The sequence below is a fragment of the Schistocerca serialis genome, chromosome 2 (genome assembly GCF_023864345.2).
Source record: "Schistocerca serialis cubense isolate TAMUIC-IGC-003099 chromosome 2, iqSchSeri2.2, whole genome shotgun sequence".
In the NCBI taxonomy this organism is placed as follows: Eukaryota; Metazoa; Arthropoda; class Insecta; order Orthoptera; family Acrididae; genus Schistocerca; species Schistocerca serialis.
The window spans coordinates 860,252,704-860,267,954 of NC_064639.1; positions in this window are offsets into that span (position 1 = coordinate 860,252,704).

Genomic DNA, 15,251 nt, shown 5'->3' on the forward strand with positions numbered 1-15,251 from the left:
AGAGATCTCGGCGGCCGCCAGTCGCAGCCCCGCCAGTGCAGCGCCGACACACTTCACACTCGCCGCTCGCCGCTCGCTGCATCTCGCCGACGCCTCGCTCGGCCTCAACTCGCCTCGCCACGCCTCGCCCCGCTTGCAGCGGACACCGCCCGCCGAGCTGCGCCGGTAAGTCTGCAGCGGCGCGACCCGCCAGCTGCGCCGCTCCACACCATCCACTGGACTGCGCGTCTTACTGTGCGCTAGGCGTCTGGCTTCGACGTTTATGTCGTTGAAAGAACAGTGCCGATGAAGTTGGGAGTACGAACTATATAACGAAGACGGTGGACTGTGACGACATAAATTACAAGTTATCTGTGTCAGTCACTGATTTTCTTTCATATCGCGGTTCGAAGGCTTATACCCTCACTTGCAGGTGAATAAGTGGATTGTATTAGAATCTCTTTTTATGGATGTAAACAGCTAACCTTCACCTATATTTGCCGGCCGGAGTGACCGAGCGGTTCTAGGCTCTACAGTCTAAAACCTCGCGACCGCTACGGTCTCAGGTTCGAATCCTGCCTCGGGCATACCTGTGTGTGATGTCCTTAGGTTAGTTTAACTAGTTCTAAGTTCTACGGGACTGATGACCTCAGAAGTTAAGTCCCATAGTGCTCAGAGCCATTTGAGCCATTCACCTACATTTACACCTAGTGCGTGTTTATAATTCAAGTTCAAAAATGGCTCTGAGCACTATGGGACGTAACATCTAGGTCATCAGTCCCCTAGACTTAGAACTACTTAAACCTAACTAACCTAAGGACATCACACACATCCATGCCCGAGGCAGGATTCGAACCTGCGACCGTAGCAGCAGCGCAGTTCCGGACTGAAGCGCCTATAACCGCCTGGCCACAACGGCAGGCATAATTCAAGTGCAGCTGCTCACAGAGGTCTATTTTCAGCTGTAATTATCGTGTGGGTGCGAAACTTGGTGAATATATTAATGCATTATGCGGAACGATTTACGCTGGAAAAACTTAGCTCCAATCTTGACCACCAGATGTAAATCTGGTGCTGCGAATACAATAAAGAAATGTTCCCAAACGCAATGGATTACGAACGGGACGTAGGCAGAAAAGGCCGAACTTGTGAGAAAGGTATAATGTTCATTTCATTGCTTACACAATTTGTTCAGTGGCAGCATCGGACATGTCGTGCTGTACGGCACAAGGTCTGCACCTGGTGGCTAAAACTGTAATTTTTTTCCCAGCGTTGTGCATTAAAGCATTAGCGTATGTACCAACTTTTGCTGCCATACGATAATTACAGCCGAGACGTCGGTGAAATGGTTCAAATGGCTCTGAGCACTATCGGACTCAACTGCTGTGGTCGTAAGTCCCCTAGAACTTAGAACTACTTAAACCTAACTAACCTAAGGACATCACACACATCCATGCCCGAGGCAGGATTCGGACCTGCGACCGTAGCAGTCGCGCGGTTCCGGACTGCGCGCCTAGAACCACGAGACCACCACGGCCGGCTCAGCTCTAGAACACAGCATGGAAAAGTCTCAATGAACAAACAAGACAGACGTGAAAACATATCAATATCAATTTGGTATCATTAGATCAAAGTGTTCACGGTATAACAGATTCCGTCAGTAAACATCAACGAATCGCTTCCATGGTTCTAGAGGACGCATAGAAGGCAAAAAATATGAGGGGTGACAGAAACTGGAATATTAACAGTAAAATAATTGCGGACGTTGAGCGTATGTACTGTATGCGCTACTCTGAAGGGAAGAAGTTGCCACAGTAGAGAACTTCTTAGCAAGTCACAGCCAGTCACTAAAAAGACTGAGCCGGTCGGGGTGGCCGAGCGGTTCTAGGCGCTACAGTCTGGAATCGTGCGACCGCTACGGTCGCAGGTTCGAGTCCTGCCTCGGGCATGGATGTGTGTGATGTCCTTAGTTTAGTTAGGTTTAAGTAGTTCTAAGTTCTAGGGGACTGATGACCACAGCTGTTAAGTCCCATAGTGCTCAGAGCCATTTGAAAAAGACTGATGAGCCGGAAAAGTCGGTCCGAGACACTTTGTAAGCATACTTACAAAGCTATTGTGTGACGGTCTGGTGATGATCATGTTTCCTAATTTAACTAAAGATTCTTATGTAGTGACACTTTGCCGCTTAAGATTATTTTTGTTATCTACACAACATCGTTGGATTCAGGAGAGGATTCCACTTGCCATTCCCTCCATCTTAGCTATTTGGTTCCCCGACACTTCCGTGCGAACACTGATTTCCCTTACTTCATCACTATTGTCATTTCTTCCTGTGCTGATAGGAGACATCATAGTATTTGGGTGGAGATGGAAGACAGTGACTGAACTTTCGTGAATAGATGTCGCCTTAACGAAAACCTCTTTTGTTTTAATTATTTCCACACCAACTCGCTTATGATGCCCATGATGGAAGACAGTGACTGAACTTTCGTGAATAGATGTCGTCATAACGAAAACCTCTTTTGTTTTAATTATTTCCACGCCAACTCGCTTATTATGCCCGTGATATTCTCTCCCCTTTTCCGCGATAACAGGCCTATAATACGAGCTGCTCTTCTTAGAATTTTTTCGTTATCCTTTGCAAATTCTGTATTCTAAGAAGCTCATACCTTTCAGCATTACTCCAGTAGAGGACGGACAAACGTAGTTTAGGCAGTCTCTTTAGTAGATTTATTGCACCTTCTGCCAAATAAATGCAGCAATACAAACGCTAGTGGTCGTTGTACATGAACATTTGTGTCAAGTGATTGTGTATTAGGGATGATGTTGGAATCGTCAGTCCCAAAACTGGTTTGGGTCAGATCTTCACGCTACTCTGTCCTGTGAAAGTTTCTTCATCTCTGAATAACTACTCCAGTCTGTATCCATTTGAAAAAGCTTACTATGTTCATTCTTTGGTGTCTATCTACAATTTGAGCCACAACACCTCCCTCCATTTTTGAACTGATGAGTCCTTCATGTCTCAGGACGTGTCCTATCAAACAATCACTCCTTGTACTCAAGTGGTGTCGTAAATATATTTTCTCCCCCCTATCGATTCAGTACCTACTCGTTCTACCATCTAAGGTTCACCTTTCTTCTATAGCACCACATTCTTCTCCACCTACTGTCCTCTTCTTGTCTGAACTACTTATAGTCCACGTTTCTAGGCTACACTCCAGATACCTTAAGAAAAGAATTCCTAACACATGAATTTATGTTACGTGTTAACAAAATCATCTTTTTCAGAATTCTTTTCGTGATACAGCAGGTCTCGATGCTATGTCCTTTCTACCAACTCAGTGATGCAAATGTGTATTTATTAGAGACCATCAGTGTTCTTTTTTTTTTCCATGTTCGAAATTAAGGTCAAGAGATATAACATACTACATCCAGAATAAAGAATCTAGTGTAATCCACGAATCTACCTCTAGATGAGGATGTAAGCCCTCGAAACGAGTTGTGGACGAGTGTGAAAGTGACTGACACAGTTAATTGTTTTAATTTGTATGGAAGTATGAAGCTGAACGTTGACTATATTTGAAATTGACACGTGAAGCTGTATGGAAGTGAATCGATACTGTGTGTAAACTATACTTTTCTAGAAGAGGAAGTACTTGAAACGTGATGTTAGGAAGGTGTTAGGAGTTAAGTGAACAGATTAGGTACGAAATGAAGAGGCAGTATCAAGAAGGGGTGAAAAATGAAGCATATGGAAAATACGTGTTAGGTGGGCTCCACACGCCCCCCCCCCCCACCCCTCCCCAAAAAAAAGCGGAGACATCAGAAAGAAAGTTACACATATCGTCCCACGCTATGATCATTGAGTAACTGGAGTGGTGCGTTGTCACAAGAGAGGACATGTTCAGGATTTCTTGCAGGTACAGTTCTGCTGTGGTTGAATAACATGTGCATCACAGTGTGCGATTGAAATGGTGCGGCAACTCGTAACTTACTCCAAAGTTGACGTCCGCGGTATAGTACGATTCTTGTGGTAAAATGTCTAAAGTTCACACAGAGTCACAGTGAAATTCTGACGATATAATGACAAAACGCAATATCGCGTCCAGCCGTAGTGAAACAGTGCCAACAATTTGACAAAGACTGCACAGACGTAGATGATGCTGAATGGTGAGTCCAGACCTTGCTCCACGCGATTCCCATCTTTTCAGCACGTTGAAAGAACCTCTGGGAACAAGAGCTTTTCCAACGATGATGGCGTTCTCGCAGTGATCGTCGAGTGACCCAGTGGTCAAGAAGTGGTCTTCTGTAGTTAAGGAACCGAACAACTGATGGAATGTTCCGACCGTTGTTTGAAGAGACTTGCTGGTTATGTTGAAAAATACTGTCGCTTTGAAATGCACTGCAGCATTCAATAGAAGTAAGTTGGTCTGTCATAGTAATGTGTAACTTACTCTTTGACGTCGCCTCGTAGTTAACACAACAAACAGCAGTAGCCCAGAATACGTTATACTGACAGATACAATTTACAACATGAAAATAAATTTTTGAAGGACGCTGGATTGCGAAAGTAATATATGTGCACAAAATACTCTAGGCGATATGGAAGATAGGAGTATCCCAATACACATACACTCCTGGAAATTGAAATAAGAACAACGTGCATTCATTGTCCCAGGAAGGGGAAACTTTATTGACACATTCCTGGGGTCAGATACATCACATGATCACACTGACAGAACCACAGGCACATAGACACAGGCAACAGAGCATGCACAATGTCGGCACTAGTACAGTGTATATCCACCTTTCGCAGCAATGCAGGCTGCTATTCTCCCATGGAGACGATCGTAGAGATGCTGGATGTAGTCCTGTGGAACGGCTTGCCATGCCATTTCCACCTGGCGCCTCAGTTGGATCAGCGTTCGTGCTGGACGTGCAGACCGCGTGAGACGACGCTTCATCCAGTCCCAAACATGCTCAATGGGGGACAGATCCGGAGATCTTGCTGGCCAGGGTAGTTGACTTACACCTTCTAGAGCACGTTGGGTGGCACGGGATACATGCGGACGTGCACTGTCCTGTTGGAACAGCAAGTTCCCTTGCCGGTCTAGGAATGGTAGAACGATGGGTTCGATGACGGTTTGGATGTACCGTGCACTATTCAGTGTCCCCTCGACGATCACCAGTGGTGTACGGCCAGTGTAGGAGATCGCTCCCCACACCATGATGCTGGGTGTTGGCCCTGTGTGCCTCGGTCGTATGCAGACCTGATTGTGGCGCTCACCTGCACGGCGCCAAACACGCATACGACCATCATTGGCACCGAGGTAGTAGCGACTCTCATCGCTGAAGACGACACGTCTCCATTCGTCCCTCCATTCACGCCTGTCGCGACACCACTGGAGGCGGGCTGCACGATGTTGGGGCGTGAGCGGAAGACGGCCTAACGGTGTGCGGGACCGTAGCCCAGCTTCATGGAGACGGTTGCGAATGGTCCTCGCCGATACCCCAGGAGCAACAGTGTCCCTAATTTGCTGGGAAGTGGCGGTGCGGTCCCCTACGGCACTGCGTAGGATCCTACGGTCTTGGCGTGCATCCGTGCGTCGCTGCGGTCCGGTCCCAGGTCGATGGGCACGTGCACCTTCCGCCGACCACTGACGACAATATCGATGTACTGTGGAGACCTCACGCCCCACGTGTTGAGCAATTCGGCGGTACGTCCACCCGGCCTCCCGCATGCCCACTATACGCCCTCGCTCAAAGTCCGTCAACTGCACATACGGTCCACGTCCACGCTGTCGCGGCATGCTACCAGTGTTAAAGACTGCGATGGAGCTCCGTATGCCACGGCAAACTGGCTGACACTGACTTCGGCGGTGCACAAATGCTGCGCAGCTAGCGCCATTCGACGGCCAACACCGCGGTTCCTGGTGTGTCCGCTGTGCCGTGCGTGTGATCATTGCTTGTACAGCCCTCTCGCAGTGTCCGGAGCAAGTATGGTGGGTCTGACACACCGGTGTCAATGTGTTCTTTTTTCCATTTCCAGGAGTGTATATCTAAATACGCTGAGCAGTAACAAATACTTTCTAATCACCACCATCATACAGACCACATAGTATATGAAACTTCGTAGAGACTAAAACTGTGTGCCAGACGGGGTCACTAACCGAGAACTTCCCACACTTTCTTGTTCTTAGTGACTCAGCCATCTAAGCCCGGTTTTGGAATAAATCGTTTAATACGTCTAATATCATTTCAGTCTCTACCAACCGAAGCATTTTAGCCACCATTAAGTTCGTCTGTCGCTTCTGCTTTGTTAGATGCATGTGCACAAAACGCAATGCAATGCTGCGTGGTAGCTAACGTTGGAGCGTCTCCTAAGCAGCCCAAACCGGTCGATGTCATTCGACTTCCCTCGAATCAGCCGCAGCCATATGTCACCTCGCCCAAGGCCTTCTTCAAGTGCGCGTATAGTACGTCGTAATGAAATGATTAGTGAATGACAGCAAGAGTGAGAGGACGACATCAGACCACTCGTCGGACTGATGTCTACAAACGAACAAAATATTGTATAGTAAATGAGGAACTTGACGAGTGCTCTTCGGTAAGTGCTAATGGCTATTCTTCCCGAGAGACCTATGGTGCTAGAACGCGTCACGTACCAGTAATCAGTGCTGAATGACATCATTTGTTGCCAACTAGCGCGGTGAAGCACAGTCAATAGAAGAAATAAGGTACTGAAATGTGTGTTACGGCCTTCTAAAATAGCCAATTTGACACCAGACGCAACAGCAGAGAGGACAGTTTATAGGGGCACGTAAAAAGTATCGAAGACTCTGGATGTACCTGGTATTAAATCAAACATGTTCAAATTTATGTGAAATCTTATGGGACTTAACTGCTAAGGTCATCAGTCCCTAGGCTTACACACTACTTAACCTAAATTATCCTAAGAACAAACATACACCCATGCCCAAGGGAGGACTCGAACCTCCGCCGGGACCAGCCGCACAGGCCATGACTGAAGCGCATTAGACGGCTCGTGGTATTAAAGATGGATAGGTTAGCACAAGGTATCGAGATACGAACGATATTACGAAACTAGTCGAAAGAGTGAATCAGCAACAATAAACTTTATGGTAAGACGGTCTACAGCGAAACTTTATTAAGTATTTGGTAAAAGCGGTTCAGTATTTTTCTCAAGGGGCCATACATGACCTTTGATTTCATACGTCACCATACTGCGTATCCAACTTCATATCGACCACTGTGTCACTGTAACATATTAACAAAAAGGTCGCAAACGACCATAGCAGCGGCATTCTCTTAACTGAATAACAAAACTTCATTTATATTCAGCATCCAGAACTCTAAAACATTTACAATACTACAGGGATTTCTGCCCGTATTTCCGGCAAACATTACACGCTTTCTTCGGAGTTCTAGCCCTCTATCTAAGGAAGTAATCAACAGATTGAAGGGACGCAGCTCTGTGCCACCAAGAGTATAGTGCCATCCCAAGATCCGCAAAGTAATACAGAAGCAGAAAAGTTGTTCAGAGGAAGATGGAAGTCATAAACCACGCTTGGAGCAGATAGAAAAAGGAACACTGACGTTCAGACCAGTAGTGAGTAACATCGACGCGTCCGCCCGGTTGGTCGTGCGGTCTACGCACGGCTTTCCGGGCGGGAAGGAGCGCCTGGTCCCCGGCACGAATCCGCCCAGCGGATTTGTGTCGAGGTCCGGTGAATCGGCCAGTCTGTGGATGGTTTTTAGGCGGTTTTCCATCTGCCTCGGCGAATGCGGGCTGGTTCCCCTTATTCCGCCTCAGTTTCACTATGTCGGCGATTGCTGCGCAAACAAGTTCTCCACGTACGCGTACACAACCCATTACTCTACCACACAAACATAGGTGTTACACTCGTCTGGTGTGAGACGTTCCCTGGGGGGTCCACCGGGGGCCGAACCGCACAGTAACCCAGTATTCGATGTGGGGTGTCAGAGGGGTGAAGTGGACTGCGGTAGTCGTCGTGGGGTTATAGACCACTGCGGCTGGGGCGGGGACGGAGCCTCTCCGTCGTTTCTCGGTGCCTGATTAACATACAATACAATACAACACAACATTGACGCACCTACTTATTGGTTGTAGTGCTGCAGTACCTGAGCTGTTCAGGAGTACAATGCAGAGTTCAGAGAACACAGGCACCGCAGTATCACATTTATCCGCGGACACCGGGAAAACGATTTTCATAATGGACGTATCAATGTTGGTTGTAGACACATGGCTGATAACGTACGGAAGTATACGTGTGGCCGTGAAGCGTATACGGTTAACCTAATGGCGCCGGCACGGTAGCTCAGCGTGTTCGGTCAGAGGGTTAGCTACCCTCTGCAATAAAAAAACTAAGTGAACGAATCAACGAAGAACTTGAAAGGGTGTCATCGGACGTCCGTCCCGAACAAATTCAACGTACAATATAGAACAAAATAAGATAAAAAATGGTAACGCGATCGCTCGCGATAAGCGGGAAATTCGTTTCGAGTCCCGGTCCGGCACACATTTTCACTGTTGTCATTCCATTATACAGCTGATAGTTGTTCATATGCGCAACTGCGAATACATTTCATGTATTTATTGGATGGCCCATGATTTAGATTCTTTGTTGAGACCTTTTTATAGGTAAATGTGAATATCACACTCGTAACTCATCCGACTTTATCAGTAGTTAAAAACTTTGAAACTCAACAGCTCCGATTCATTGGTCAGCTTTGACGCCGTTTCCTAGTTCACCAAAGTATCTGCAACCTGCTCAACCGAGATGATGGTTGCAAGCTCGACAACTCATGGAAACTTCTCATTTTACATCTGCGCTCACAAAGAAAATAATCTGTCTTCATGCCATTCATAATTATTAACAACATACTCCGCAAGCACTGTCGATTCGCAGATTCTGCGCTTGTTCTGTTTTAGTCTTAGACTCATCAAACTTAATCTATAACTGACTCTCTTGTTACTAGCAGTATTGTCTCTGACGCATTCTTGTTTACTCTACATTGTGTAAAGTGATTTAAAAACTTGCAAGTGACTCACCGTGAGAATGGCTGAAAGTTATCAGTCGAAATATAGGTATGATAGAATAATACCGTTTCTTCTTTTGTTGATTGGTATGTGTCTGTAAGAAACAATTTAGATTTCGAACGTATGCCTTGATTCAAAACATGAAAGGTACTCCTCTGACTCTGGCAACTGAAAAATAGACACTGCCTACTAGTGAAACAGCTTTCACAGTAGCATAAACTTGGTAATTAGGTAATATGTCAAGGCTATACCTCATAAAGTGATTTAAAATATTTGATTATGCGGCCAAGGTTTTCGTCTTCGTTAACACTAGCTCTAAATTTAAAATGACAGAACTAATTTATTCACATATTATGCTGTCATTCGAAGTCTACTTGAGCTAGTAAATGACTAAAGTATACAATGAAGACGAGGAAACTTATCTGAAACATATTTAGATAAAGAACAAACAGATACATTCTTCGTAAAGGCGGACAAAATGTTCAAATGTGTGTGAAATCTTATGGGACTTAACTGCTAAGGTCATCAGTCCCTAAGCTTACACACTACTTAACCTAAATTATCCTAAGGACAAACACACACACACACCCATTCCCGAGGGAGGACTCGAACCTCCGCCGGGACCAGCCGCACAGTCCATGACTGCATCTCCCCAGACCGCTCGGGTAATTCCGCGCGGCAAAGGCGGACTTATAAATCGTACATTAGTACTGGCTGCTTCAAAGAAGAGGTAGGTTCCAAAACTAAAGTTGTATGACAAGCTCTCCCCACGTCCTTTTGCAATAAAAGCAAAATGTAGCGGGATGATATCGCTTTTTGATTTAAAATAGGAATATTAGCGACATATCATCGAGAAGAGAGGGTCTTAAAAGCTTCATAAAGTGCCATTTCCCTTGGACAGATGAAATCATATGTAAGTATTTGCAGTTATCTAACGCTTTCTATTGCTCTTCATTTGACCTGTCAGTGACTAACATGTTCCACATATTCACCGAGACCACACTTAATGGTTCAAATGGCTCTGAGCACTATGGGACTTAACATCTGAAGTCATCAGTCCCCTAGAACTTAGAATTCTTAAACCTAACTAACCTAAGGACATCACACACATACATGCCCGAGGCAGGATTCGAACCTGTGACCGTAGCGGTCGCGCGGTTCCCGACTGAAGCGCCTAGAACCGCTCGGCCACCGCGGCCGGCCCACAATTAATGATGATACGGTTGGCACACGAGGTACATGATGTTCATTTCACTCGGCTCCCAAATATTACCTTCGGAAAATCGTGGAAGACAAACTGTTGCAGATCACGGTCGCATCCCACAGGGCAAACTCCCAGAAGTGAGCTGGTATTTACGCGGCTTTTGTTGACCATTTATGTGCTGACGTCTCGTCTGGCTCTTCACGCTGACACCGGCGTCAGGTGAAGCCGCACCGTAAATAACCCTGCGTTACTGTGCACTTGTGAAACTGGAGAGCACCGCCAGAAACAATGGAGCTGGAAGAATGATGCAAGGCTGTTCCAGGAGGCAGTCGCTCATTTCTCACGACAGCAGCCACACGGCTCCCAAACGTCGGCCCGGATCTCGGCGTGCCTGCTGTCACGAAGGCTGTGCGTAATTTATCCACAAATTGTCTGGAAATCTTCAGAACGTTTGAACTGACATATGAATTCAGAATCGCTAGTTCTCCTTCAAATATTATTGCAAGATCAAAATTTGTTAGTTTTAGACCCAAAGACCATCTTTTTGTCCAGCAGCGATTTTTACCGTACAATGAAGTGCGCGCTTCGGGTATGTGTAGGATCCTTTGCCGTAACAGTTTCAATCTAGTTTCGCCAAACTGTTCGAATACGCACTAACCACAGCATACTTCCTGTACCGCTATTACTAGTATGGAAATGGGATTCCTAGTGTCTCCAGCTGTGGCGTATTTGTGACAATCTGAGGACTAGATTCACAACTTAGCACCGCTTCGTTCTTCCGGTACGTTGACGATTCTTTCCTGATTTGGTCTCACTGTGAACGAGCACCGCACCGGTTCGTGTGTCACAAGATGACGTCTATCTCAGTATTATATTTTCGTCAAGAAGAAGAGGGATGACAGAGATTTATTTCCTGGACGCGTTAATTCATATAAGCTAGCTAGTCTCGGTAGTCAGTACTTCTGATTTAAAGATGATGTCTGAGACATCTATAGGAAGTTCGATAACTTTATCCTAAATCAGGCTGCTTTTGTATGTCTTCTTCAGACAATATGATCTCGGGCTGTTCTGACAGACAATTCAAGAGATTTTCAGAGTATCCGTGTCTCATAAGATGGGAGGCCTTTCCCGAGATCTTCGCTAGTTTCCGTGGCATTAATGCAACGCCAGTTATGCACATTTCCTATATTTGATTCAGTGAATATATTTAGAATAGTGCTATTCAAAGGCAGCTTTTCAGCTCTGAATGTTGAACAACTCTGTAACGGATCTAGTGCCACTCGACATCTTTCTATTTTTAATGTAAAACACAGACATTCCCATATATCTTTAGACTGTTCTGAGCTAATCTTCCAGTCATGTCGCCACAGGCCAACATGGGTAGGGTACAATGATCGTAAGCTTTTTTCCTTCATATCAACGAGCAAATTGATCCGAAGGCTGATGAGGGTTTTTCAAAAGCTTGTCTGACTGCTTTGACGAAACAGATGTTTTCTGATCTTACATCATTCATCGTACTTACAGGCTGCCCAAGCAAAATCCGTTTCCAAACTTTTACAGGCGTACTTTGCCAAAGAGTACCCCTTTTATAAAGATCAATTCATTGGACACAATTTCTGTTCTGAAAAGTCTTACGGGGTGATCTGTTGATATTAAATTTCTTATGCCAATGTCTTTAATATGTAGCCCTAAGTGACATGGAAGAGATGACGCCAAAAAATTATTTTCAATATTTCGGGTGCGCATTTAAGACAAAAAAAATGGTTCAAATGGCTCTGAGCACTGTGGGACTTAACATCTGTGGTCATCAGTCCCCTAGAACTTAGAAGTACTTAAACCTAACTAACCTAAGGACATCACACACATCCATGCCCGAGGCAGGATTCGAACCTGCGACCGTAGCAGTCGCGCGGTTCCGGACTGAGCGCCTGAACCGCTAGACCACCGCGGCCGGCTGCATTTAAGACAAATCCATTCTATAAGCATAAGTCATTTGCCCTCCTCCTGTCTGGCAACATACGTTAGCTTTCTTCTTTTTTATTTCCTTTTTATCATTTCTCATGTTGCTCAACACTTAATCACAATTTGCACGTGCACAGAGACTTCACTTTTCTTCTCTCCTTCGCCCTCCATCCCACGAGGTGATTTTTCCTTGTTACTCAAAATTTATTTTAATTGCTTGCATAGAATAACTGACAAATTTCCCGTCTACTAGTGAATCATATATTGTATTGAATTGTATGTTAACCGGGGACCTAGAACCGACGGAGAGGCTACGTCCACGCCGTAGCCGCAATGGTCCACAACCCCACGACGACTACCGCAGTCCACTTCATCCCTCAGCCGCCCCACACCGAACCCAGGGTTATTGTGCGGTTCGGCCCCCGGTGGACCCCCCAGGGAACGTCTCACACCAGACGAGTGTAACCCCTATGTTTGCGTGGTAGTGTAATGGTGGTGTACGCGTACGTGGAGAACTTGTTTGCGCAGCAATCGCCGACATAGTGTAACTGAGGCGGAATAAGGGGAACCAGCCCGCATTCGCCGAGGCAGATGGAAACCCCGCCTAAAAACCATACACAGACTGGCCGATTCACCGGACCCAAATCCGCTGGGCGGATTCGTGCCGGGGACCAGGCGCTCCTTCCCGCCCGGAAAGCCGTGCGTTAGACCGCGCGGCCAACGGGGCGGGCGTAGTGAATCATATAACTTTATCTTGGTGCCTTGAACTATATGACACAGAACTGGAAAACAGTAATATTACTCTTACATGAATGTATAGCTACGGTACTAATCCTCACATTAGGAGTCTTGCTACTTTCCCGGTTCGTTCAGACATTCAGTCGTTTCTTGGTGTATATTAATGAGATCAGTACAACAATGTCTTGAATAAGATACTGAAAATACCTTCCGCGAATGATATCTCACTCAGTACAGCATGGGTGTACATTATTAGAAGAAACTACAGAACAAATGATACCGTCACAAAAACCTGTGGCGAAAAAATGTTTATTTCATCAAAAAAGTCAACTGGTTCGTAAATACTTTGTAAAGGAGATCATTTTTTCCTTAACAAGTGTAAAAAGCGGAGACAGAATTCAATATGGTGAGCATAACAACAGAAATAGGTATACAAATACTACTGTAGACCTTGTTAATATTCAGACCATATAAAACTGTGTTATATATTTTCTGAAATAGGCAGACGCCCATAGAAGTTAACCACGGGTGTTGGAACATGGTTTAGTGACCAAAACAAAGAGGAGTGTTTTGCATTTTACAGAATGCGTAATTTATAACAGAAAAAATTACATAACTAGTTGTTGTTTGTAGTCCGCAGCTCGTGGTCGTGCGGTAGCATTCTCGCTTCCCGCGCCCGGGTTCCCGGGTTCGATTCCCGGCGGGGACAGGGATTTTCTCTGCCTCGTGATAACTGGGTGTTGTGTGATGTCCTTAGGTTAGTTAGGTTTAAGTAGTTCTAAGTTCTAGAGGACTTATGACCATTGATGTTGAGTCCCATAGTGCTCAGAGCCATTTGAATCATTTGTTGTTTTTATAAGAATTCCATTGATCTGACAGCGTCCTTTGTGTCACATGGGAGCTCGATTGAAGACAAAATTTTACTCGTCTCCCTCTGGTAACCAGTCTGTGGTCAAAACAGATCACTATTGAATTACCACTCACAGTTATCTCATTTAGCACGTGTGACAATCATGTTGTTGCCGATCAAGCAAAGACTACGAAATATTCCTAAAATTTAGTCACGTATCTCATTTCTAATAGTTGTTGTTGATTGATTTTGGAGGCGATATCGTAGCAGGAATAGCGAAGAATAATTTTGAAATCAGACTAACTAAAACATTAGGAACCATTGGGAAATCGCTGTACATATTCATTGTAATAAGGATAACAGGTTAGAAATGGGGTGAATACCCAAACCAGTACAATTGCTGTAAGTTTCATGTTACTAGTATGGCTTTCAGGAAGTAATGTTTATTTAACGAAAGAAAATGACGAAAGGTGAGAATGAAGCTGTGCAGCATTTTGAAAACTGCTTTAATTATCAAATATTGCTCTCTAGTTTCTTTTTCATATATTTTCTCTCGGTTTTCGCACATATAATACCGACCATTAAGATAAACTGGTATTTCACCAGCCAACTAATTACGAATACAAATGTTTTCTCTGATCATATGGAGCTGCGCATGTCACCAACATCAAATTTAAATAATCACGTGACGTTTGTATGACATTATTGTGTAAGAAAATCTCCTGCTCCATGGCTGACAGCTGAATTACGTCAAATGATGACTAATAGGGATGCTGCCCACAGGCGTTTCAAGGCAGATCCGAAACCCGAGCGTTTCGAAGAATATAGAAAGCTACGGAACAGAGTGAAACAATGCATTCGCAATGCTAAAATCAGGCACGCTCTATCCCTTGTATGCAGCGATCTGACGCCCACGACTCTATGGAAGAATCTCCGTAGCTTGGGAGTCGGAAAGGCAAAATCGGAAACTACTTTTCATGTGTCAGCTAACGAATTAAATGAATTCTTCTCTGCACCTCTGAATACCAGCACAACTGATAATTACCGTCCACAAGAATCCCCAAACAGGATAACTAACAACGATACCTTCCATCTAAAACATGTAACAACAAATACGGCAAGAAAAGCAATAACGAGAATCTCTTCTGATGCAATAGGCAACGACAGTATCGGTATAACCATGATTAAGAATGTTGCCGATATCTTAGTACCTGTCTTAACTGACATATTTAATTTTTTCCTCGTGAACGGAATATATCCCACTGCATGGAAAAGAAGCCTAATTCGACCCATCCCTAAGATCGAAAACCCGCAACTGCCTAGTGATTACCGACCAATTAGCATACTGCCTGCTGTTTCAAAAGCACTTGAATATATTGTTCATGACCAAATCACTGAACACTTGCATGAATTCAGCCTATATGACAAATTTCAAT